The following is a 23,343-nucleotide window of genomic DNA, read 5'->3' on the forward strand; positions in this document are numbered from 1 at the left end:
TCTCAGATTTCAAATGTACAACTGCTTAATTTAATTGAACTAAGTTTCAAAGTATGGAGTGCACTATCAAAGAGCATGTGGGTACAGACATGTCCCGGTTAGAGTTAACCTGCCTATGGTTGGCACAGTGTAACATACAATGAATGGGTATTGCAGAAATTATTCCAAAGGCAGCATAATATTATGCAAAAAATATGCTGCTCTTTGTAAATTGCCTTTGTGAGTATTCTCTCACATCTTTATTTCTCATCATAGCCTTATTCTTTTCACCTGTACAGCAAAGTTGAATGTGGCCTGTAATTTCATCCTACACTTCTTCAAATGCACATCATGAGTGTTCACTCATGTGGATAAAATTACATTTAATGGAGTATAACAGGATATTTTGTATGTAATTAATGAACAAAACCAAGTTAATACTATGCCAGAACTAAGTGTGAAAGTACATCACTCTTCTCATTCATTTAATTAAAAAATAAAAATTGATTTTCTAATGCCTGGGAGGCTCTTGTGGAACAGTGCAGTGGTAGAGGACACTAAAACCTTGTTTTGTAGGAAACAAGAATGATATGCTTTCACAAGAAGCAGGACTGCAACTAGAGTTGAATCCAAAATGTTAAGAATTATTTTTAAAGGATAAAAATGTATACAGTGTTCTTGGCTATCACTAATTGCACTCACATGCAATAGGGAATAGACAATTTGGGGCAGATAAATTACTCAACAAATTATGCCTCAATCTGTTTCACCAGAATGTCTGAACAGATGTTTGAGTTTTCCTAGATTTGTTATTTGAATTTACTTGACTTTTTCTGGCAATTTTTTAAGGCCAAGAACAGCTCTCTGGGTGCATCCAGTACTTCATGCATGATGTTCACACTGTGACTAGTCACATGGAATTGTTTCTGTTCCTTGACTTGAGGAGCATGTCTCTGATTCCTTCTGGCCTTCCTGATTACCACTGGGCCTTTGGCTCTCTAAGGGAGAGGTAGCACACAGAGATGTAGCGTGAAACCTTAAGCACGGGCTTAAGTACTCTTATGCACTTTCCTAAACTGGGGCTAACTTGCTTCTTTGCGAGGGCTAATGTGAGGGATTTTGAAAGCTCTGCTATGTCAAGCAGTGTCCCTTTCCAAATAATATATACGCATATGTATAACTATATTTTTGATGCACAATTTTTCATGATTATAACAAATACCATGGAAAGAGATACTCCACATTGACTTCACAGGTATTAATCAGGAGTAAAATCACTGTAAGTGAGATCAGACTCGGGTCCAAAGTAAGTAAGGAAACAGTCTGATCCTTGTCTGGCAATGCTATTTCAAGGGGAAATTTATTCCTCTGATGCATCAATTAGTGTCTTATAACATATAAAATAATGGTTTTCTGTGAGCACTCCTGGTAGGAAAATTCTGACCATGGGTTAAGTGATTCATTTTAAAATTTGAGTGAATACCCATGGAAAATATTTTGCTTTAAATAAGAGCAATTCTAATAATGAAGAGCCTACAGTATTTACCACTCCATCTTTGAGAATTCCGGATATAAGACTGCCAGTATAATAAGCAGTGATGTGAGATAATTAACACAACTTTATTTATAGATAGAGAATAGAGAAACAATTTACATAATTCCCCCACTGGTACAGATTATGTAACTGGCCTCTAGAGGGATCCAGTTTCTTGCTTTTCTGCTGAAGTCTTTGCAGCACAATTCTTGCTTTTAGCAGATGACCCTTTCAGCTGGGGTTAATGACAGAAAATGCTCTACATGGTAGAAACAAGCCACAAATTTCAGATCCAGAAGCTCTCTGAAATCTCAGCGGTATTGAAAGGGTGGGGTTTCCTGCTTATCTCTAGTGGTGGGAAAGCCTCAAATGAGTCAATTTAGCTCAGATGAAAAACACAAATTCAGCTGCATATTTGAACTTTAACTGGTCTGGTGAGTCTACACTATTAGGTTGGGAATCTGCATGAACAGGCTCTAGCTTCCAGTATTTCTTCCTTCTTGTCACAGCTATAGCCAAGAAGTACATGAACAGGTAGCCAGGGAAAATTATCTGCCTTTGAATGACTGCCTCCAGTTTGAGGCCTGTTTTTAGTTTACCTGTATCATTTCACGCAGCCCCAGTCTAAATCGGTTTAGATAATTAAAATTAATCAGTCATTAAAATACTTATGAGATCTACGTTAAGTAAAGGGCAGATTTTTTTTCTACAATTATCAAGTATTTAGCATCCTGTACTCTGTATGCCAAATACTAGACTCCTACCATACATTTAGAGAAACATTTTTAAAATGGCCTCAACTCAAACTAAATTTGAGCCAGTGAGTTTGTAGGCAAATTTGACTGCATAAGCAAACCTCACATTGTCACACGCTAACAGTTGTAAATGCAAATTTAAGATTCAATTGCAATTTAACAATCTGTCCTGACTAGAGGGGAAGGAATAGCTGTGCTGGCCCAGAAGCCTACCAGCCAGGGGATTGTAATTGTCAGAGTTCCTCCCTGGCATCACCTTGTACTAGGTGGAAAATTTTCTGTTATGGTTATAGATCAGCTAGTTTCCCCTTCTAAATCAGATCAACTGTGATGGCCTCTGCAGTTGAGCCACTTCAAAGGGAGAAGAACCCACCTACCCATGAGTGAGAAGGAGCAGTGAAGCATGCAGGCTTCCTTATTCCTCTGTAACGTAGGAGTAGATCACAATCCTGCCCTTAGATTTAGAGATTATTCACTTAAATGTGGCCCATAGAGATAAATTCTGTACTGATTTGCACTATGCAATCCACTGACTCCAACAGAATTGCATAGGGTGCAAATCTGAACAGAATTTGCCCCACTGAGTGTAAGCTTTCATTTGAATTTCCTTCCCTTTGTCAGCTTATGTGATCAGACTGTTTATATTACATATAGGTACCTCCTCATGCTTTATTAATCTACAGCTGATGAAATTCACGACATCTCAAGAGAATGATGGTCTTGTGGCTGGGTCTGGACTTCAGGAGATGTCAGTTCAGATCCCAAAATAGCCACCAATTCCTTGGTGACTTTCAGCAAATCACTTAGGCCCAGATCTCAAAGGTATTTAGGAACCTAACTATCTTGGAGGATCTGGCCTTACTCTCTATGCCTCAATTCCCAGTCTGTAAAATGCAGATGATAATCCTTCCCTGCCTTGCAGTGATGTTGGGGGGATGAATCCATAAATACTTGAGATGTGCTCAGATTCTACAGTGACATGGGTCATATGATTACAGTACTTAGACAGAACAGCAAACAAACACATATATTAAATATGGAGGACCATCTTACTCCTGGGGAAATTCTGTGCAACTGTGATGCAGCAGAAAAATGCCCTTCCCCGCAGAATCCTTTTGCTTCCTTGAAGAAAATGGTTTCTGCGGGGAAGCAAAGAGAAGCTGCATCAATACTCACTCACCCCTCCCCGGCAACTCAGCAGCTCAGACATGTCTGTTCAGGCAGCTGGAGGATAGGTAAATCACTGGGGGTAGTGGGGTCTGGGGATGCCCTGGCCACCCAGGGATGTTAGTCCCAGCTGGGAGGGGGCGGAAGGAGGATGGAGACAGAGTTCCCCCTCCCCTGCATGGAGTAGGTGGGTCAGATCAAGCTCTGGAAACTTCCCTTGGCTGCAGGAAACTCTGCACTCCGGGGGAGGGGGAGGGGTGGTGAGGTTCAGGGGGGTTTCCAGGTGCGGGACATGAGGCTTGGGAGGGGGTCTGGGTGTAGGGGGGGTAGTAAGGCTTGGGGGGGGTTTCCAGGTGTGAGGGGTGAGGCTCAATGGGGGGGGGGATTTGGTGGTGGTGGGGAGTTTGGATGTATGGGGGTTGGGTGGATGGGGGAGCAGCTCCCTATACAGTGGTCTTGCTCCCCCCATGCACATGGAACCCCCCCACCAAGCACCCTCCATATCAGGAGCCTCCCACACCCAGAGCCCCCAAAACTCCCATCCTTCCAAGCCTCACCCCCTGCATCAGAAGTCCCACATACACCACCTCCCATCCCACTGAGTCCCAACCACTTTCACCTCACCCCCCCTTGCAGAGTCCCATTCCCCCTGTACCCAGAACCCCGCACCAAGCCCCTGCGCACTCAGATTCCTCCCTGCACTGAGACCCCCCCCCACGAAGCTGCCCACACTGAACCCTGGTACTCTTGAGAGAATTCTGCATCAATTTTTTTAAATTAAAAGTCTGAAATGTTCTGCATATTTTAATTGTCAAAGTAACACAGAAAGACAATAATAATATAATCACACCATTTTCAATTATTTTGGTAATTTAATTCAAAATACTTGTCAGAAAATAATTGAAAATGGTGTGATTATATTGTGTTATTTTGACAAATTAGATATGCAGAATTTTAAAATATTGTGCGCAGAACATTTCATTTTTTGGTGCAGAATTCCCTTAGGGGTACCATCCAGCTCCAGTTGAAGCTAGTGGGAGTTTTGTCACTGACTGCAATGGGAGTTTGCAAAGTTTAAGCCTGTTGACTCTCATATTTTATTTCAGTTTGAAATGAAAAGGAAAAGCATTTAATTAAAAATATCAATATAAATAGTTAGCATGTTTAAGCTTTAACGTGTGCTTTGTATATTAGCAAAGCTTTAGAGTTAAACAATTTAAAGCTCCATCCTCAGGGTAAAATAATAAAACAAACAGCCATAAATTGGAGTCTAAACAAACATTTCTTATTATGCCAAGCATGCTCCAAGCTGAATTATTTGATTAAACCTTTCATAGTCTAATATTCTAGGCTGTAGACTATACTTCATATCAGCTAACTTAAAAATATTATTAAAAGGTTTCTAATGTTAAAAATACTAAGTAATTTCTATGCAAAATGTTAATTACTTGACACCAGGTTAATCTGTTCGTTTTTAATTACATTGTCCGAACCGTCCTTATATACTGCATTTTCCAAATGAAATGTTCTCTCTCTATGGATTTTAGATATTATCTCTTAGAGTAAAACCTATTTATTTTTGACTCTAGCTGAAAATTCACAGAACCAACAGAAAGGTCAGATTTAGTTATTCTTTTCAGTTTTTACTACTTAATTAGTATTTTACATATGATATGCCCCTGTAAAGCACATTCTGTACTCAAATTCTGGATACTCATTTTCTAGTGAGATTTTTGTGAGTTTATAATTGAGACAACAATGGTTTGATCTGACAATCCCTAATTTACCCAAGTAATCTGAGATTTCAGCACGAGTAAGGACCACTTGCATAAGTAAGTATCTGCAGAATCAGACCCTTACTCATGAAGGAAGGTTGCTATATTATTTCATTTCAGATGAGTCCTCTTTAACTCTCCCTTCACAGGACACCCCTTCATAGAATATTTTGCACATTAAATATTATTATCAGTAGTTTGTATTACAGTGCCACTTTGGGTGCAGTCCATGAAGGGACTTAGGCACGACCATGCTGCACATCGCAGCATCTAACGTTTAGGCAGCTAGAAAATAACAGCAGCAATGCTGCAATCCACAAAACTGGCACCCTAATGTTAGGTGCCTAGCACACCCTACAGGATGAATGGGGAGAGACAGGCATCTAAACATTTGATCCACAAAAACTAGCACACTAGGATGGCTGCTGTGTGAGCCAGCCAATGGGAGATGCCAACCACAGGGTGTGTTCAAAACCCTGACCTCTCACAGACATGGATGACCAAGTCTGGTCTTCAGAGCGGTGTCTAGCTCTGCTAGCGACCCCTGAATAGGAACCCCTCTCCTGGAGTCAGGTGGCTTACATGCCTAAGTCATTTCTTGTGAGAATAAGTTAGGCACCAGCTTTGCTCTACACCAAATGGGGGAGGGGAGAGAAAGAGCTGGTGATGCCCCCCATTTTACTTGTAGGCTTAGGGTTAGAGCACTCACCTGGGATGTTGGACATGGTATGATATGATCCTCTCTGCCAGAGAGGAAGCAAGGATTTGAATAGGGGTCTGCAGTACCTGTCAGGAGAGTGCTCTAACCACTGACCTATGAGACGGTGTCAGGTGGAGCTCCCTTAATCTGTCCTGGAGAGACTGCTCCATTTTGGATAAATAATGAAAGAACTGTTGGACCAGGAGGACAGGAGCCGGAGTCTCCCACCTCCCAGGTGGGTGCCCTAACCACTGGGCTACCAAGTCATTCTCTCTCTCAAGCCCTATGACTGCTCCATGTGGATAAATACTTAAATTGGGAGAGAGAGTGAGACACACACTCTTTAGGAGACAGATTCTGTAGTGGTTACGGCACCCACCAGGGAGGGGCATCCTTAGTCATATCTGCCTAGAAAATAGGAACAGCAAGGTGCTCCATCAAGCCAGCACATTAGGAAGTGGTATATTAATTTAGATGGACTAAAGGGGCTCAGAGTCAAAGGCGTTAACATGATCCTGAAACTGATCAATACTAAACAGTGTTAAAGAAGGTTTGGGGTTCGGTATACAGAAACCTCAGCATGCTTAGTACCACAGCAAGCACACCATTAAAAATCCTTTTCACCTTTTATTAAAGATACAGAAAAGGGAAAAACAGTTAAAGCATTTGAAATATAAAGTAATAAACAACTTTTTCATTTTAACAACATTCTTTGTTCCCTTTCTTTCTAGCTTCAGGGAGTCTTCAGAAGGAAAACAAACCATGTCTGACAATCTCTGAGATAGCGATAACTATCTTTTTTGGGGGGGAAGAGAAGAAGTTAGTTAAGATGGGCTGGAGCTGTTGCTGTTGTTGTTAAAGTCTAATCCTATCTCCTAGAAGACAAAACGAGACGAACACACACAAAAGAACAGCAAAGATAGAAAATGCAGCTTCTGTCTCTGAGATTGACTCTCACTTCCAATCTTATGGCTGAAAAACACAAGCACAGCACATGACCTAGTCAGCCACTCTGAAACCTTGTGAACTTGTACTAGCATCAGGCTCTTTAGGGGGTGGCTGTTAGCTGCCTTTCTAGTCACAGGCTTACCGCGGTGTTGCAAAATACGCAGCCTTGGCCAGCTAAGCCAGACTCTTATTAGACAGAAGGAAAAAGGAGAGAGGAAAGAGAAGAAATAAGAACATAAGAACATAAGAATGGCCATACTGGGTCAGACCAAAGGTTCATCCATCCCAGTATCCTGTCTACCAACAGTGGCCAATGCCAGGTGCCCCAGAGGGAGTGAACCTAACAGGTAATGATCATGTGATCTCTCTCCTGCCATCCATCTCCACCCTCTGACAAACAGAGGCTAGGGACACCATTCCTTACCCATCCTGGTGAATAGCCATTAATGGACGTAACCTCCATGAATTTATCCAGTTCTCTTTTAAACCCTGTTATAGTCCTAGCCTTCACAACCTCCTCAGGCAAGGAGTTCCACAGGTTGACTGTGCGCTGAGTGAAGAAGAACTTCCTTTTATTTGTTTTAAACCTGCTGCCCATTAATTTCATTTGGTGGCCCCTACTTCTTATATTATGGGAACAAGTAAATAACTTTTCCTTATTCACTGTCTCCACAGCACTCATGTTTTTATATACCTCTATCATATCCCCCCTTAGTCTCCTCTTTTCCAAGCTGAAAGGTCCTAGCCTCTTTAATCTCTCCTCATATGGGAACCGTTCCAAACCCCTAATCATTTTAGTTGCCCTTCTCTGAACCTTTTCTAATGCCAGTATATCTTTTTTGAGATGAGGGGACCACATCAGTATGCAGTATTCAAGATGTGGATGTACCATGGATTTATACAAGGGCAATAAGATATTCTCCATCTTATTCTCTATCCCTTTTTTAATGATTCCTAATATCCCGTTTGCTTTTCTGACTGCCGCTGCACACTGAGTGGACGTCTTCAGAGAACTATCCACGATGACTCCAAGATCTTTCTCCTGATTAGTTGTAGCTAAATTAGCCCCCATCATATTGTATGTACAGGTGGGGTTATTTTTTCCCCAATGTGCATTACTTTACACTTATCCACATTAAATTTCATTTGCCATTTTGTTGTCCAATCACTTAGTTTTGTGAGATCTTTTTGAAGTTCTTCACAGTCTGCTTTGGTCTTAACTATCTTGAGCACTTTAGTATCATCTGCAAACTTTGCCACCTCACTGTTTACCCCTTTCTCCAGATCATTTATGAATAAATTGAATAGGATTGGTCCTAGGACTGACCCTTGGGGAACAGCACTAGTTACCCCTCTCCATTCTGAAAATTGACCATTTATTCCTACCCTTTGTTCCCTGTCTTTTAACCAGTTCTCAATCCATGGAAGGATCTTCCCTCTTATCCCATGACAACTTAATTTACATAAGAGCCTTTGGTGAGGGACCTTGTCAAAGGCTTTCTGGAAATCTAAGTACACTATATCCACTGGATCCCCCTTGTCCACATGTTTGTTGACCCCCTCAAAGAACTCTAATAGATTATTAAGACATGATCTCCCTTTCCAGAAACCATGTTGATTTTGCGCAACAATTTATGTTCTTCTATGTGTCTGACAATTTTATTCTTTACTATTGTTTCAACTAATTTGCCCAGTACTGATGTTAGACTGACTTACTGGTCTGTAATTGCCAGGATCATCTCTAGAGCCCTCCTTAAATATTGGCATTACATTAGCTATCTTCCAGTCATTGAGTACAGTAGCTGATTTAAAGGACAGCTTACAAACCACAGTTAATAGTTCTGCAATTTCAAATTTGAGTTCTTTCAGAACTCTTGGGTGAATGCCATCTGGTCCCGGTGACTTGTTACTGTTAAGTTTCTCAATTAATTCCAAAACCTCCTCTAGTGACACTTCAATCTGTGACAATTCCTCAGATTTGTCACCTACAGAAGATGGCTCAGGTTTGGGAACCTCCCTAACATCCTCAGCCATGAAGCCTGAAGCAAAGAATTCATCTAGTTTCTCTGCAATGGCTTTATCATCTTTAAGAGCTCCTTTTCTATCTCGATCGTCCAGGGGCACCACTGGTTGTTTAGCAGGCTTCCTGCTTCTGATGTACTTAAACATAAGAAAGGGTAAGGAAGGTAGGGAAGGAAAGTGAAAAAACATAAGTAAGGGTAAGGAAGGTAGGGCAGGAAAGTAATAAGGTAGGGAAGGAAAAGGAAATATGGGGGAAGGGGAACAAAAAGTCTCACTTCCTATGTAGTTTTTGGAATTTAGCCAGAACTGATGAAGATGACAATGTCACCTTGGTCCCTCTCTCTGACCTGGTCTGGTCAGAACATTTTTCAGGATTAGGATGAAGAGAGTCTGGGACCCCAGGACATTCGGGGGGTGGGGAGAAAACACAGACATTATGCATGGTGAGTTGAAAAGACACCCCCACCCATTAAAATCAGAAGAGGCTCATATAATCTCACCCCAAGAAAGTGGGTGGAGCTGCCACAGGGACAGGGAGCTGAGATGCCCTGCCACAGACAAATGCCATATCCCTCTGCTACAGGCTCCATGACCTGCCACACCCCATTCAAGGGACAGCCTCTAAAAAGTGTCCCACAATCAAATCCCAGAGGATATCAGAAATGCCCTGCATTTAATGGCTGAAGAAGCCCATGGATTCAAAAGGCTGATATAATCTGATCTCATACACACTTGGTGGGGAACAGCATCTACCAGGGGAACCGAACCAAGGTGACTTCTCCTTGGGGCTGGGTTCTTATGCTGCAGAAACCTGCAAGGGTACTTGCAACCAGTTGGGAAAAAAATCCAATCCACCAGAAACAGCTTCCTCCACTGGCACTCATATAGCTCCAAGATCAACTGGCAGCCCTGATCCAGCAGGGAAGGGATCCTCGGATGATCCGAGGAATGGAAAGTCTATCTTATGAGAGGAGACTCAGAGAGCTTGGCTTGTTTAGCCTAGCCGAAAGAAGGCTGAGGGGAGATATAATTGTTCTCTATAAATACATCGGGGGATAAATACTAGGGAGGGAGAGTAGTTAAGTGAAGCATCACTGTTGACACAAGAACAAATGGATATATACTGTCCATCAACAAGTTTAGGCTTGAAATTAGATGAAAGTTTCTAACCATCAGATGAGTGACATTCTGAAAAAGCCTTCCAAGGGGAGCAGAAAACCTAACTGGTTTCAAGACTTAGCTTGACAAGTTTTTAAAGGGGATGGTATGATGAGACTGCCTACAATGGCATGTAGCCAATCTGCAACTGCTGGTAGCAAATATCCACAATGGCTGGTGATGGGACACTAGCTGGGGAGGGCTCTGAGTTACTACAGAGAATTCTTTCCCAGGTGTCTGGCTGTTGGGTCTTGCCGACATGCTCAGGGACCAACTGATCACCATATTTGGGGTTGGGAGGGAATTTCCCCCCAGGTCAGATTGCTGAAGACAATGGGAGTTTTTGCCTTCCTCTGTAGCATGGGGCATGGGTCACTTGCAGGATTAAACTAGAGTAAGCGGTGCATTCTCTGTATCTTGAAGTCTTTAAATCATGATTTGAGGACTTCAGTAACTCAGCTACAGGTTAACAGTCCATTATAGCAGTGGGTGGCTGAGGTTCTGTGGCCTGCAATGTGCAAGGGGTCAGACTAGATGATCATGATGATCCTTTCTGGCCTTAAAGTTTATGAGTCCCACCTCAACCTACTCCCTCACATACTACCATATCCAGCACTCCTTCCATTCCGCCTCATTCAGACACACCACTGCACCCACCACAACACAGAGCACTCTGATACCAAGAACGAGGCCAGGCAGCTCTCACCACTACCACAGACACCCAGGAAGAGAACCATAGGAGCCACTCAGCCAGCAGAAGCAGTGGCAGGAATCTGGGAAAAGATCTTGTACCACGAGGCAGCCAGGGACTACTCTGGGACCAGACTGATGCACTCCAGGAGGGCCTCACATAGGACAGGACAAGTAGAAGTGGGGTGACAAGGATCCATGCCTTTGTACTTGCTTCCCACCACACTGGGACTCCACAATAGCCAGTCCTTTGTTTTGGCTGCTGTGTAGCTGAAATCTGGGAACCATACCATCAGCCCGTTGCCAAGAAACCATGCAATAGGCCCAAGCTCAGCTGGGCTTGTGACAACCCATGGCATCAGAGAGAAGTGGTGATGTGAAGAGTGTGCTGGACTGACATATTTGCCAAAGTCAGAGTGAGACACAGGAAACTGAAGAGGAGGCTGGAACTTGGCTACCAGGTATCCATCTGTCTGCAAGCTGGATTGGGAAAGGAGCTGCACACAGACACACGTGTCCATGAAGTCACCTGGAAGTGGTCATTTAGAACAACTGACAAAAGATGCAGCCTGGCTTCAATTCAGCCAGCACCTCAGCACCATGGCAAGTACTGGCTCAGGAAGCAAGGGAGCAGGCAGAGGATACCTGGGAGAGTGGGGAGAGGAGAGGAGCAGCATGGGTGTGGAGAAGGGACATTTTTACATCTACCGAAATATAGGCCATTAACTGGTTTATGACTGCCCGTGTTGAGGTCCCGATGGTTGCTAGAGCCACGGAGACGAGCTCGATGATGAGCATAGGGGAGCTGGACACCATGCAAATGCAGTGCCAACACTGCTGTAAGTAGGAGCACTAGGACAGATGCCAGACGACTATGGAATGCATGGAGTGGACATGTGCACTTTATGGGTTACAGATCACAGTAGCCACATTGCATGGTCACGGACTCCACTTTCATCAGTCCAATTGTTAAGACTAGGACCACATCCACCAGGCAGCATCACAGTTACATCTCCCATTGATCCCTGCACACGCACCCTGAGGCAGGAGACAGGCTTCTGGATGCCTTGAGTTGGACAATGGTGCGCATGTCCCAGGGTCTCGTACATAGGCGCCTGGGGAACTTAGATGGCATACAGTTGGGTCCCTAGAGAATTTAGGCACCTACAGGGTTAGGCAGCAGCTGAACGGGAGCATTGTGGATTGCAGTGCTGCTTCAAATGGGACTTAGACTCTTAAAAATGGGATTTAGGCTCTTAAGTCCCTTTGTGGACCACACCTTTAGAGACCATAGCCTATAGGTATAGGTATTTGCTAGATAAGGCATAGGTATAAGTTAAGGCAGTATGCAAGAAGCCTACAGGCTTCAAAACCTGTAAGACAGTAGCTTAACCAGACTGAAACATAAGGCCCAAAAGCCTTAGCATATGTAGCTAATCAGGAATAACTGTGGATAACATAAGATAGAATGCTGCAATAAACAAATATTACTAAGCTGCTGATATCTAACAGCAAGATGCCAGTTGATGCTAGTTTTGGATATTTTAAGATAGGAACATCAGCAGATGTTCATCCACAAGAATGCTATGGCAACCAATTGACATATATGCTAATGAGCTTGAGGTAAAAGACATAATGTGCTATGAGAGGAGAGCACCTCAACATTATTAGGTTGAGGAGGTTCAAGATATGGATACAGAACCTTGGACATCCTTATGAATATTCATAGCTGCCATGTAACCCTATAAGAGAACTAACCACAGCCTACGCTGTTGGAATCTTCTTGGCATGCCAGAGATTGGACCACTCATTGATCACCTGTCTCAGAGATCATAGGTCTCTGCAAGGGATGGTGTGAGTATACAAATGTTCTGGTGCTCAATTTCTTAACCATTCTGTATTATCTCCACCTCCTTTGCTGGTTGGAGTGTCTGTGACTTTGCAAAAAGAAAAAGAGTACTTGTGGCACCTTAGAGACTAACAAATTTATTTGAACATAAACTTTCATGAGCTACAGCTCACTTCATCAGATGCAATGACTTTGGTAACTGCTAATAAAATATTGCAAAGTCAAGAGCCCCTTCCTAAGTGTGAGAGTCTTGCCTGCGCACATCGGGGTCCTCATAATAATTCTAACAACTCTGGGTCTGATCATGAGGCAGGGACCCTGCCAAACCACAGAATGCTAAAAAGGGAATTCTGATTAACATACCATCAATAGATCAGGCAACAAAACTTCAATCATATTGGGGTCCCACTGTGCTAGGCACCATTCAAATAGATAGTAAATGAAAGTCCCTGACCCAAGCTGCTTACTATCTTAGGCCCTGGCCCAAAGATCATTGAAGTCAATGGAAGCCTTTTCCTATGGGAGACAGGAGCCATTGGCTCTATCTCCTCACACCCTTATCGCACATCACCAAGGTTGGTAGGAGGTGAGGAATCAGCTAGCTCCTGTCTGAGCAGGGTGGAGGAAGCGTTCCCCTACCCAGAAAGTGAGAGGTGACTATTCAACTGCAGTCCTGCTCCCATTGAAGAGAAACTTAAACAAACAGTTGTATCAGATGTTAACAGGAATCAGATAATGGGATTAGCAATTGGGGTGAGGCCTTTCACTTCTAAATTGGCAATTCAAATCTGGCTCAAATCAGATATGAGTAGGACACAGAACTCTCCTGCCACATATGTACTGATGACTGCATATTTTATTGCTTAGATTTTCAGTGGTTCTCAACCTGTTTACCATGGCAGGCCGCATATGCAGCACACAATGTGTTATGTGGGCCACACCCAATACTGCCTGTATGGCCCTGAGGATGTCACATGGGCTGACCTGTGTGCTGATTGGGCTGCAGGTAGAGAACCACTGTAAGTTTGGGGAAGGCACTGTATAATTTGTCTTGTACATTACTGAGCACATTATCAGTCATTAACAAATAATAAAAATCAAAACAGACAAAACAAAAAACAAACCTAGTTTCTAAGCAAAGCCCTTACTCCTGAAGAACATACATACACACTGATCTCCCACAAGAAAGTCTAGACTTCATGCATGGGAGAGGGTTCCCAGCAAGCTTTATCCTTAAAGGGACTTTAATCAATTTTCTTCTTATACCTCATAACACTTAAATACCATTCAGACTCTAAACATCTCTGCTTCAAGTCCTGCCTGGGGTTACAGTTGCAGGTGGAGTTGAAACATAGGACCTAATTACCTAATACTGTGCATGTAGTATAATAGAGAAAAACATATACTAGCTGGAAACAGAAGTGTTCTTGATATTCTTCCGCCTTTCTTGGTACCAGAGTCTCAAGCAAGGGATGTGCTTATAGAATGTATGGCCTCGTATGTGCCTTCTCCTGTCTAGATGCCGATTGCTTTGGCTTTACAGGAGAATTGCACAAGGCACAGGTTTAAACTTCTACCATAGCATGCAGTTTTCTACAGCTGCCAGTTGGTAGTTCGAGCACATCTTCCCCCATGTTACTTTTTGTGTGTATAAAAAGATCTTCTACACTTTCCACAGTATGCATCCGATGAAGTGAGCTGTAGCTCACGAAAGCTTATGCTCAAATAAATTGGTTAGTCTCTAAGGTGCCACAAGTCCTCCTTTTCTTTTTGCGAATACAGACTAACACGGCTGTTACTCTGAAACCTGTCATTATTGAAGTTATCTGCCTAAAAGGCTCACCTTGGTGAAACTGTTGACTATAGCTAGACAATAAAACACTTAATTTGCCACACATTGTAGGCAAAGCCAAAAGATCTCCTTTAAACTGTAGAAACAGTCTTTTTGGTCAGGCACACACTGGAAGCTGTCTTCCCCACACACATACACTATCTCAGTTTGTCATCACGAGGTCTTCCCTTGTTTTCTCAGAGCCACCCAAGTTATTCATGGCCTAGTGTGTTTCTAGACTTGTGTTTCAGTCAATAATTTACTCAGGAGTTAGTTGCACTGAAACTCCCAGATGCCATTTCATTTACAAGGACTCCTAAATCCTTGGAGAAATTTTACCCCTGGGTAAATCTGTGAATCTTGGGAAGTTGAGAGAAAGTACCTAGGAGGCAAATTTCCCATTTTTCATTGGATGGGAGTGGGAAGTTTTTATTCTTAAAAATTTTTGAGGAATTTTACGGAAGCTCAAGAAAACCTTAGGTTTTGCTTGTGAATAGTTGCAAAGTCAAACAATGTACTGTACTGCAGAAACAAGCAGCCTTATGCACAGAAATACTTTTGCCTCCCTGAACTACAGACTGGCTGGCAGAACATGTCTTAACATGGGAGAAAAAAGGAGTCAAGTGAAGGAACACAGCAAAGGCAGAAGAGGTAGAGAGTGAAAGTGAGAGACCCAGGATGGCAAAAACCAAAAGCTTGTTGAATACAGACCGGTTCCAATTTTATTTTCTTATATTTTAATAATCTGTTTCAAATAGCTATTCTGGGAAACCACTAAAAAGCAGACAAATATTTTGACAGGTCTGCTGGCAAGTTTTTTTGTTTGTTTGTTTGTTTTGTTTCATGAAAAGAAGTTTGAGTGAAAAAAGCAATAGCCTCCATCAGGTTATGAAGAACATGTATCAGTTTGTTTCTAGCTATTTAATCATAAAAAGTGGTTGAGGCCATATTAAATGTTCAAACCAGTCAAAATATTTTCTTTTGCAGCAGAACAGCCATCACTAGAAATATTGTGAGCACAATATAATGGCAAATACGGAAATCAGAGAAGTGCCACTTCACTATTTCTTCCTCTGGGAAAGTCAGCTAATTCCAGTAGAAGCCTCTAACAGGCAGTCACTGGATCTATGGATTTTCAGTAACACTAGACACAACATTTTGAATAAAAGTCGGTGATTTAGAGTTGAACAATAAATAAATTGCTTAAATTAAAATACTGGTTGCCAGGTAGGCAGACAGATTCTGGGTGCTATGGGAACATCTTGTCAGTGAATCTACTATGGTTTCTCTCTTTTCATATTCAATGTTTTATTTTAAAGGGGATGTTTGGAGTCCTTCCGGAAGAGATGTGATTTATTTGTACGAGTTGTTAACTTTTTTTCGTATCTACTAAAATTATAGTGGAGAAAATTTGCCCCCACTGTGTTTGAACTACTGTACCCAAACCATATTTAACCACCTAAAACAAACTCTGAATGGGACTCAAAAATTGGTTGGTTCATTCATCCCGAAAAACACCGTTCACTAGGGCGTACGCAAAACTAAACAGAACGTGCCTAATTAGGTTCATCTGAAGTATGCACCTCCTTAGCACGTCTTCTCGTGCTCTGTTTACAGATGTAACATTGTCATCCTAAGGGGAAAAACATAGCTGTTTTCATGCTTCTGCTATTCAGTCTTAATGTAATGGCTCTGCCCTTGGACTTGTTCATTAGCATATTTTATATTCCTTATACAAGAGGCTTGATTCACTTAGCTTATCCAAGGCTCTGGTTATTTGTCAGAATTAAGTGCAATTTACTGTACCCTTCCCTTGTTGTATGTAAAAGGATTTTATTCCATTAACAGTTTCACTTTTTAAAAGTGATGATGCTACTTGGTTTCCAATTAAGTTTTTTCTAAGTTGCAGTTTTCTATAACCTTAACGAATTCTGAGTATGCCACCATCCCTTACCGCTCTGAAGTAGGACACTCCATTTCAAATGATCAGAGTTATTGCCTCCATCTATATTGAATATGTAAATGGCAGCATATAATTTATCTTGGTGTCAGAATACATTACTTCTAAATCTTCAATTACACAATCATTTAGAGCCTCTGTTTCTGAGCTGAAGTTAGAGCTATTTTTAATTTTAATTTCAGAGGAAAATAAGAGGTAGATCCAAGATTTTGGAGGGTTGGTAGGGATGTCCAAGATGTCCAAACCTTTATAAAGAAACTAGAACTTCGCAAAACATGCATGGTTACAACTTTCCCTAGCAACTCAAAATTGACACTCATGCTGGTCAAAAGACTTGGTAAGATTCAAAGACTTCAGTGGATTTAGGATCCAGGCCCCTGTGCATAAAAATATCAGAATCTGGCACTGTATTCCTCAGAGAATTGATGGAACTATATCAACACTTGAGGTCCCTCTGTACATCAGCTCATTTTAGTAAACCATCCTGCACTGCACCTAGTAACAAATAAAGGGACTGTGTCCTCATATATTTAAGGGTGTGATCCTGATCCTGTTCAAGCCAATGAGCAATCTTCCTCTGAGTTCAATGAAAGCAGAATTACGTTTTTAGAGATGGGCCTGACTGAATTAAATAAACTCTTCGGGGAAGAGACCAGCTTATTGTTCTGTGTTTGTATAGTTAGCACAGTAGTATCGTGGTCCATCACTGGGGCTCCGACATGCTATGGTAATACAAATAATACATAATCATAGTTCAATTCTCATTGAATTCAATGGAACATTTGATGGCACTGCCCCATTTCCAAATTTGTTTAACTGCTTTGTTCATAATAATACAGACATCTTAAAAAATATATTACAACAAACGTGAAGTGTTCATAGCTGACACTGATATATCCAAATATTTCTAAAAAGATTTCCAGCATTTCATGTTAAACTAAATAAACTGTAAATCAGCAATAAGAGGGGGGAAAAAACCAAGTAAAACTGCTAAATTTGTTCTTTTGCTTGACAGTCTAATTTGTTTCACCATGGATGCAATGATTTCTCATAAAAATCACGTAGCTGAAAAACTGTATTTGTGTAGCATTTAGCCTGCTGATCAATATTAAATTACTTTGAATAAAGTCTGTGATACAGCACAATATAACCATAGCATTACATTTTAAGTGGATCAATATGTTACCTGAAAGTCAATATTGAATCAGTCTTTTAAAAATATAGCCCTTCTTTATGTATTATCTAATTGCTACTTCACCATTTAGCTTGGATTCCATACTGAATTATGGCTTCAACTTCTGATTTGTACCACTGACTGCAGCGATAGATACTATGGGCTAATTCCAGATACATGTTCTCATGAAAAAAAAGAGAGAATTCCATTGTCCACAATAGGATTTCTTGGGTGAGTAGAATGAGCAGAATTTAGCCCTATCTGTGTATTTACAAGTGCAGTAGTTTTGAAAATAAAGTTAGTCACAGTAACAAACCTGATTCTGTAAAAAGGTCCATAACTAATTTAAATGAACTCCCCTATCCCTGTTTGTAGTATCTTAATTTATCACTAAAGTTATTGCCAACAAACTTCTACATCAGTAGTAGAAAAGAATATGATGTTAACACTTGGCTTCTGACAAACCTCAACAGGATATCCAAAGGCTTGTCTAAACCAAGATTTCGTACTACATCGTAAATAAGATTCAGTTAAGTACCTAGTTTTCTTTGTTGATTATTACTCAATCATTTCTAATCCATTTTTACTGAAGATGATCCCAACTCATTGACAGCTGAATGTGAACTTCCCAAACTTTGGGTAAATTCACATCTGGAATTCTGATTGAGTGCAATCTCTAGTCTTATAGTTCAGAATTATGGGGCTCAATTCTGCAAAGCTCTGAGCACTCTGGCTCTGATCCAGCAAAGCAATTATGCAAGATGCTTAACTTTAAGAAGGTGAACAGTTCCATTATAGACCCATGCTTAAAGCTAAGCATCTTTCTTAAGTACTTTGCTAGATTGCGGTCAGTATGATCAGTAACTTGCAGAATCGAGTCTGCAGTACAATTAAATATAAGCATTTAAATATCCTAACTCTGAATGAGTTATGCTACTGGGCAAAGCATTAGAAAGCTTGTATAGACAAGGTAGACATTACTGAAATATGGCGATGTTTCCAATCACTTACCATTTACCAGTGCCTTACGACTTAGGGGGCCAAAAATGCCGCCTTTCCACGCCTTTCCACACAGAGTAAGGTACTAATCAAAGTGAGTGATAGTGACACAATTTTCCTCCTAAATTTGAAAAAAAAATAGTTATCTGATTATTCAAGCAACAAATATTCCAGTGGATAAAGTGACTTGCAATAGAAACCTATTAATTACTAGTAATCACTCTCCATACTGTGTAGCTCACAACTAGAAATGAAAATTGCCTTCACAATTATTGCAAACAAATCTGCCCTTTCCTTTTTAGTCCTTTTGTTTGCCAGAAGCTGGGAAAGGGCGACAGGGTGTAGTACTAGGATTTTATGTTTAAAGTATTTTTTATAATTTAGAATGAAGAATAAAGAATAATAATGTAGCATGTATTAAATGTATTGATGTATGATATGATTTGACCATATTCTGCCAGCCACCCTTTCTGAAAGCAGAAAGGAATGGCCTAGTGTGCCATTGGTAAAGATGCATTAGCCAGAATCTTGTGTCTGAAGCAGATTTCAAAGCAGTAATAGAGCTTTAGGGTCACCGCTTTGTTGTAGGTTTAAAATTAGCATTTTGAAATAAGTAAAAGAATGCAATGATTGTTTTTTCCTGCATTGCAATTTGATGTTCCTGTTTAAATATTCTGTGTAACTCAATCCTATTTTATGTGTGAATGAGGAATGTGGGTGTTAGAAGATAAGTGTGAAGGCCATCACTGGACCAGATGTTCTAGGGAGGAACCAAGGACAGACATAAAGGCACCAGGAATTTGCAACACGCCCCTATTAATATATCAAAAGAGGGCAGATTAACGACTCTAAAAATAAGGCAGGCACCTCGGGACAAAATAGCTGTGATCAAAACCCTGAGAGACTAATAAGGAAACAAAATAAAGAATAAAAAGAACAATTTAAGAAAACAAGCACTTGTCAAAGGGTGATTGATTACAGCATGACGGTCCAAAACTCATTGGTCCCAATGAAGGAAAATCACTATATAAACAGGGTGCTTTGCCATGAAATTTTGGATTCGTCCTGCCAAGACTTCCCCAGAGCATCGTGTCGCAACTGATAGAACACGGCTCCTCCCTACCCACGATCAACCTAGCTGGTCACTAGGTTGCTCCGGACTCTGGACTGTTAACTATAACATCCACTGGCGGGACAGTGTGTGTGTGTGACTGAATGGATATGCAAATCGTTGTATCTCCAATAAACGCAGCGTATTGCCTTTTCCCCTGAAAAAGATCCCGTGTGCTTCTTATAAACATAACAAGGGGACGGATCACTTGATGCTTACCTGTTCTGTTCATTCCATCTGAGGCACCTAGCATTAACCACTGTTGGAAGACAGGATAGTGGGCTTGATGGACCTTTGGTCTGACCTAGTATGGCCAGTCTTATGTTCTTATGTATCCTTGTATTCTGTAGTTATACTTTGGGAAGCTTTTTTAATTAGACGTATTTCAGGTCTTTCACGGATTGCTAACACCTTCATTTGGAAAGCACTACACCTGCAAATATCCCCTTCTCTTAGCAATGTCACATTCATTTCTCTGAGTAATTTTACTTTGAACCAGTTATTACTTGTATCACAAATAATCCCATCTCTAATTAGTCCATCTATTAATTATTCAGTGTCATAAGACTTGGTTTTGTTAGGCAGTTCTGTAACATAACAGTCATTGGTCTTGCCTGACAGCTGTAAAGAACATGTGTCTTTCCCAAGAAACATTACTGCATATATCAAAGTATTTTTTATAGTTTTTTATGGCTTTTCCTAGCAGCTGACAATCTTCTTCATGGTTCCACTGGAATATACTGTAGAACTGCAATGCCTCTGAGACTATTTGTAGTATTGTGGAGAGATAACTCTCTCAAATTTCTCTTCAATGTAATTTCTTTTCAGGAAAATTCAGAAGCACTGCAATCAGCTTCTCCTGTTTTCTATCATGTTCTCTCTCAAACTGTGGGCTTCATACTTTTGCCAAATATTTAGCTCTCTTCGTGTGATAAAGGGTGCTGGTTAGAAACTGATCTTGATTTTCTGCCCCACATCAAACTTGACATGGGTCAGGTTTACAAACAGTTATAGCTTTGTCACATGACAGACCAGGGTCAGTAGTCACTGAATTACAAATAGAATGTATTATCTGATCTATATTATGACAAACTCCATTTCCAACCGCTATAGTTACAAAATGAGGCAAGTCCCCAAGCCAAATCTTTTTCATTCCCTTTCTGTTTATCTCACCTCCTAACCATATTTCTCTGCCACTTTTATTGCTCTAACTTTCTCAATATGAGGATTTAATAAAGGCCCCAGGGGAAGCTGGGCACTACTGATATTTGTTATCTGTATATTTCATTCCACAGATAAAAAAAATCAAATCAAATCTAGGGCTTTAGGTGGCAGTGTCATATTGAAGTCCTGTTTTTATGATTAAGGTTCCCTTCTTTCTCACACAATTTGGACTTTGTTATACACAGTTCAAGTTTTAAATTAGAAGATTTTGTATAAGTGAAAAACTATATGGCACACTCAAATTATGGGACTGCAGCTTAAAGAATCAGTCACAGAAATTAGGGATGGGAAAGATGTATTAAACTGTCTAGTTCAATCTCTGCCAATTTAGGATTATCCCCTGCAACATATTTTACAACACTTTCTTCCGAATTGTTTTCATGTGCGATTCCTCTCTGAAAAGTGACTCTGTACAACTGGCATTATGCAGTTCCATGCTGATTGAATCAGTGGTTTAGAAAGTAAACTGACTTTTTTCCTAATGCCAGCCTTGCATATTCAGCCTATCACACACCCTATCACCATAAATAAAGGTTCTCTGTATTACGAGGCCTTCAGTTGCATCCATGCAATTTCATATTACGCCTTGGTGCAACCATATTGCCTTGGTTGTGCTGTGGTGCAAAGAAGAGCAAGGAGCACAGAGAGGCACTCGTAGTAACCAAGTTAAATGCTTTATTAGAGATAACGTGTTGCAGATAGTCAGCACTATTTCAGAGAGACTTACAATATTAACTGGTTTCGGAGTAGCAGCCATCTTAGTCTGTATTCGCAAAAAGAAAAGGAACACTCCTTTTCTTTTTACAATATTAACTCTGTACCTTCCCTCTACAACAGCTTTAAGTGAAGGAATGGGTCAGCTACCTGAATCTCAGAACCTGCTGAGATTATTATTCTGACTCCTAGTCAGCTGGCTTCCTATTAGTCTACTGCCCCTCTGACTTCTCTTTGATTCTAGGCTTGACCCTTTCCTTTTTTTATTTTGGTCATGGCTCTCTTTCCCGTTCCTTTCTTTCCTTCATCACAAGCTCAAAGTTCCTCTATGGGTTCAGGTCACAGATCTGACCTTTTCATCCATAGTGAGCAGATAAGCCACTCTCTTTCGTATAGTCAACGTCATCTCTACAGCACTCATTCCAGTCCCTATCTATCTAGGTACACATATGCCCCTCAACACCATAATATCTGAGTGCCTCAGATGCCCACGAGGGCTGAGTCTGTGGAAAAGAAGCTCATTCTTCTTCAGGATGATTTCCAGTGAACTCAACATTTTTAAGTCAAATTGTGGGAACAAACACTTTGCTGGGAGCCTCCAATTTTTGCCGAGCCAACAAGCTCACTTTGTTTTCATTTTCCATAAATTCCATGCACTTTGAGAATTACCAATCTCTTAGATTTGCTGCTGAATCCAGGATGGAGTTATGATTATAACTGTCAGCAAGCTACTCTTCAGTTGGATGTGGTCACAAAGAGGTAGTATTTCATTCTGTCATGACCATAAGTCAGCAGCTCTGTAACACCTCTATTGTGTACACCTCCTCTTTCTCTGATGTTTTTCATTGCATATGACCTCTGCCTTCTTTGAGAAGTTTCATAATGTCATACGATGTCCCTTTTAATAATTACGGCATAAAGTTACTTGGAATGTTTTCCAAGTAGACAGAGGTGAGCTATCACATCTTTCATATGCACTGCAACCTCCTGTTCTCATTTACCTGCCTTCAACATCTTCTGTTGGGGATGAAATATTTGCTAAACAGTTTAATAAATCTTTCATACACATTCTTCTGTTCTGATATCAGCACAATGTCATCTACCTCATCTTCTGTGGCATATAAGAAGAAATGTACTTCAGAGTCATCACTTTTATTGCTAGTCATCCTCCAACATGAAGCTGCTCTAAATGAAGAAGTTCCATTTGGCTGAAGTAGCCCTCTGTAGACTACCTCCAACACCTCTGCAGCAGAACATTGTTGGTTCTGCTACTACAATGCCATCTGCAACTCCAGTGACTGGGGCAGGGTCTGCCTCTAACTGATTAGAAACTGTCAATGAAGAATCTTTCTGGGGAGAGTATTATTTTGATGTTGTTGTGGGGAAAGAGGAGAGTAAGTGAAGCAGGGCTATTTTGATGTTGCGCCATCTGTGATTTCTGATTCTGTTACAATAGTTTTTTTTTTCATTGTGCCACCAAAAAATGGCTGGAAACTGCCCATAATAGCTGTTTTCCCTAGGCTACATTGAGTGAGTGTTCAATTCCCTGAGGACAAAGTGCACTGATGTAAATTTACTATGAAAGAGACACAGTGCTGCTGACTGTTGCAGAACTACCACTGTGTAGTAAATGCTTCACTGCTCTGTTACCCTGGGGGCTGAGCATTAACTACACTATTGAGCTGCAAATGCTTATCATCCTTTATAATTCAGACTATATAAATCATTGAAAAGAGACAATGTCCCCCTGGGG

The 23,343-nt window shown here is 41.0% G+C and overlaps 1 long non-coding RNA gene across 1 annotated transcript in view; it reads right to left on the bottom strand.

Annotated features, from left to right (window-relative positions):
• Positions 1 to 23,343, bottom strand: part of LOC141993947 (uncharacterized) — a 142,093-nt gene that overhangs the window by 68,954 nt on the left and 49,796 nt on the right. Inside the window, exon 3 of the long non-coding RNA XR_012640975.1 lies at positions 18,554 to 18,662. This is a non-coding gene — a long non-coding RNA (uncharacterized LOC141993947). The remainder of the gene's footprint in view (positions 1 to 18,553; positions 18,663 to 23,343) is intronic.

Source organism: Natator depressus, chromosome 9 (genome assembly GCF_965152275.1).
Source record: "Natator depressus isolate rNatDep1 chromosome 9, rNatDep2.hap1, whole genome shotgun sequence".
In the NCBI taxonomy this organism is placed as follows: domain Eukaryota; kingdom Metazoa; phylum Chordata; order Testudines; family Cheloniidae; genus Natator; species Natator depressus.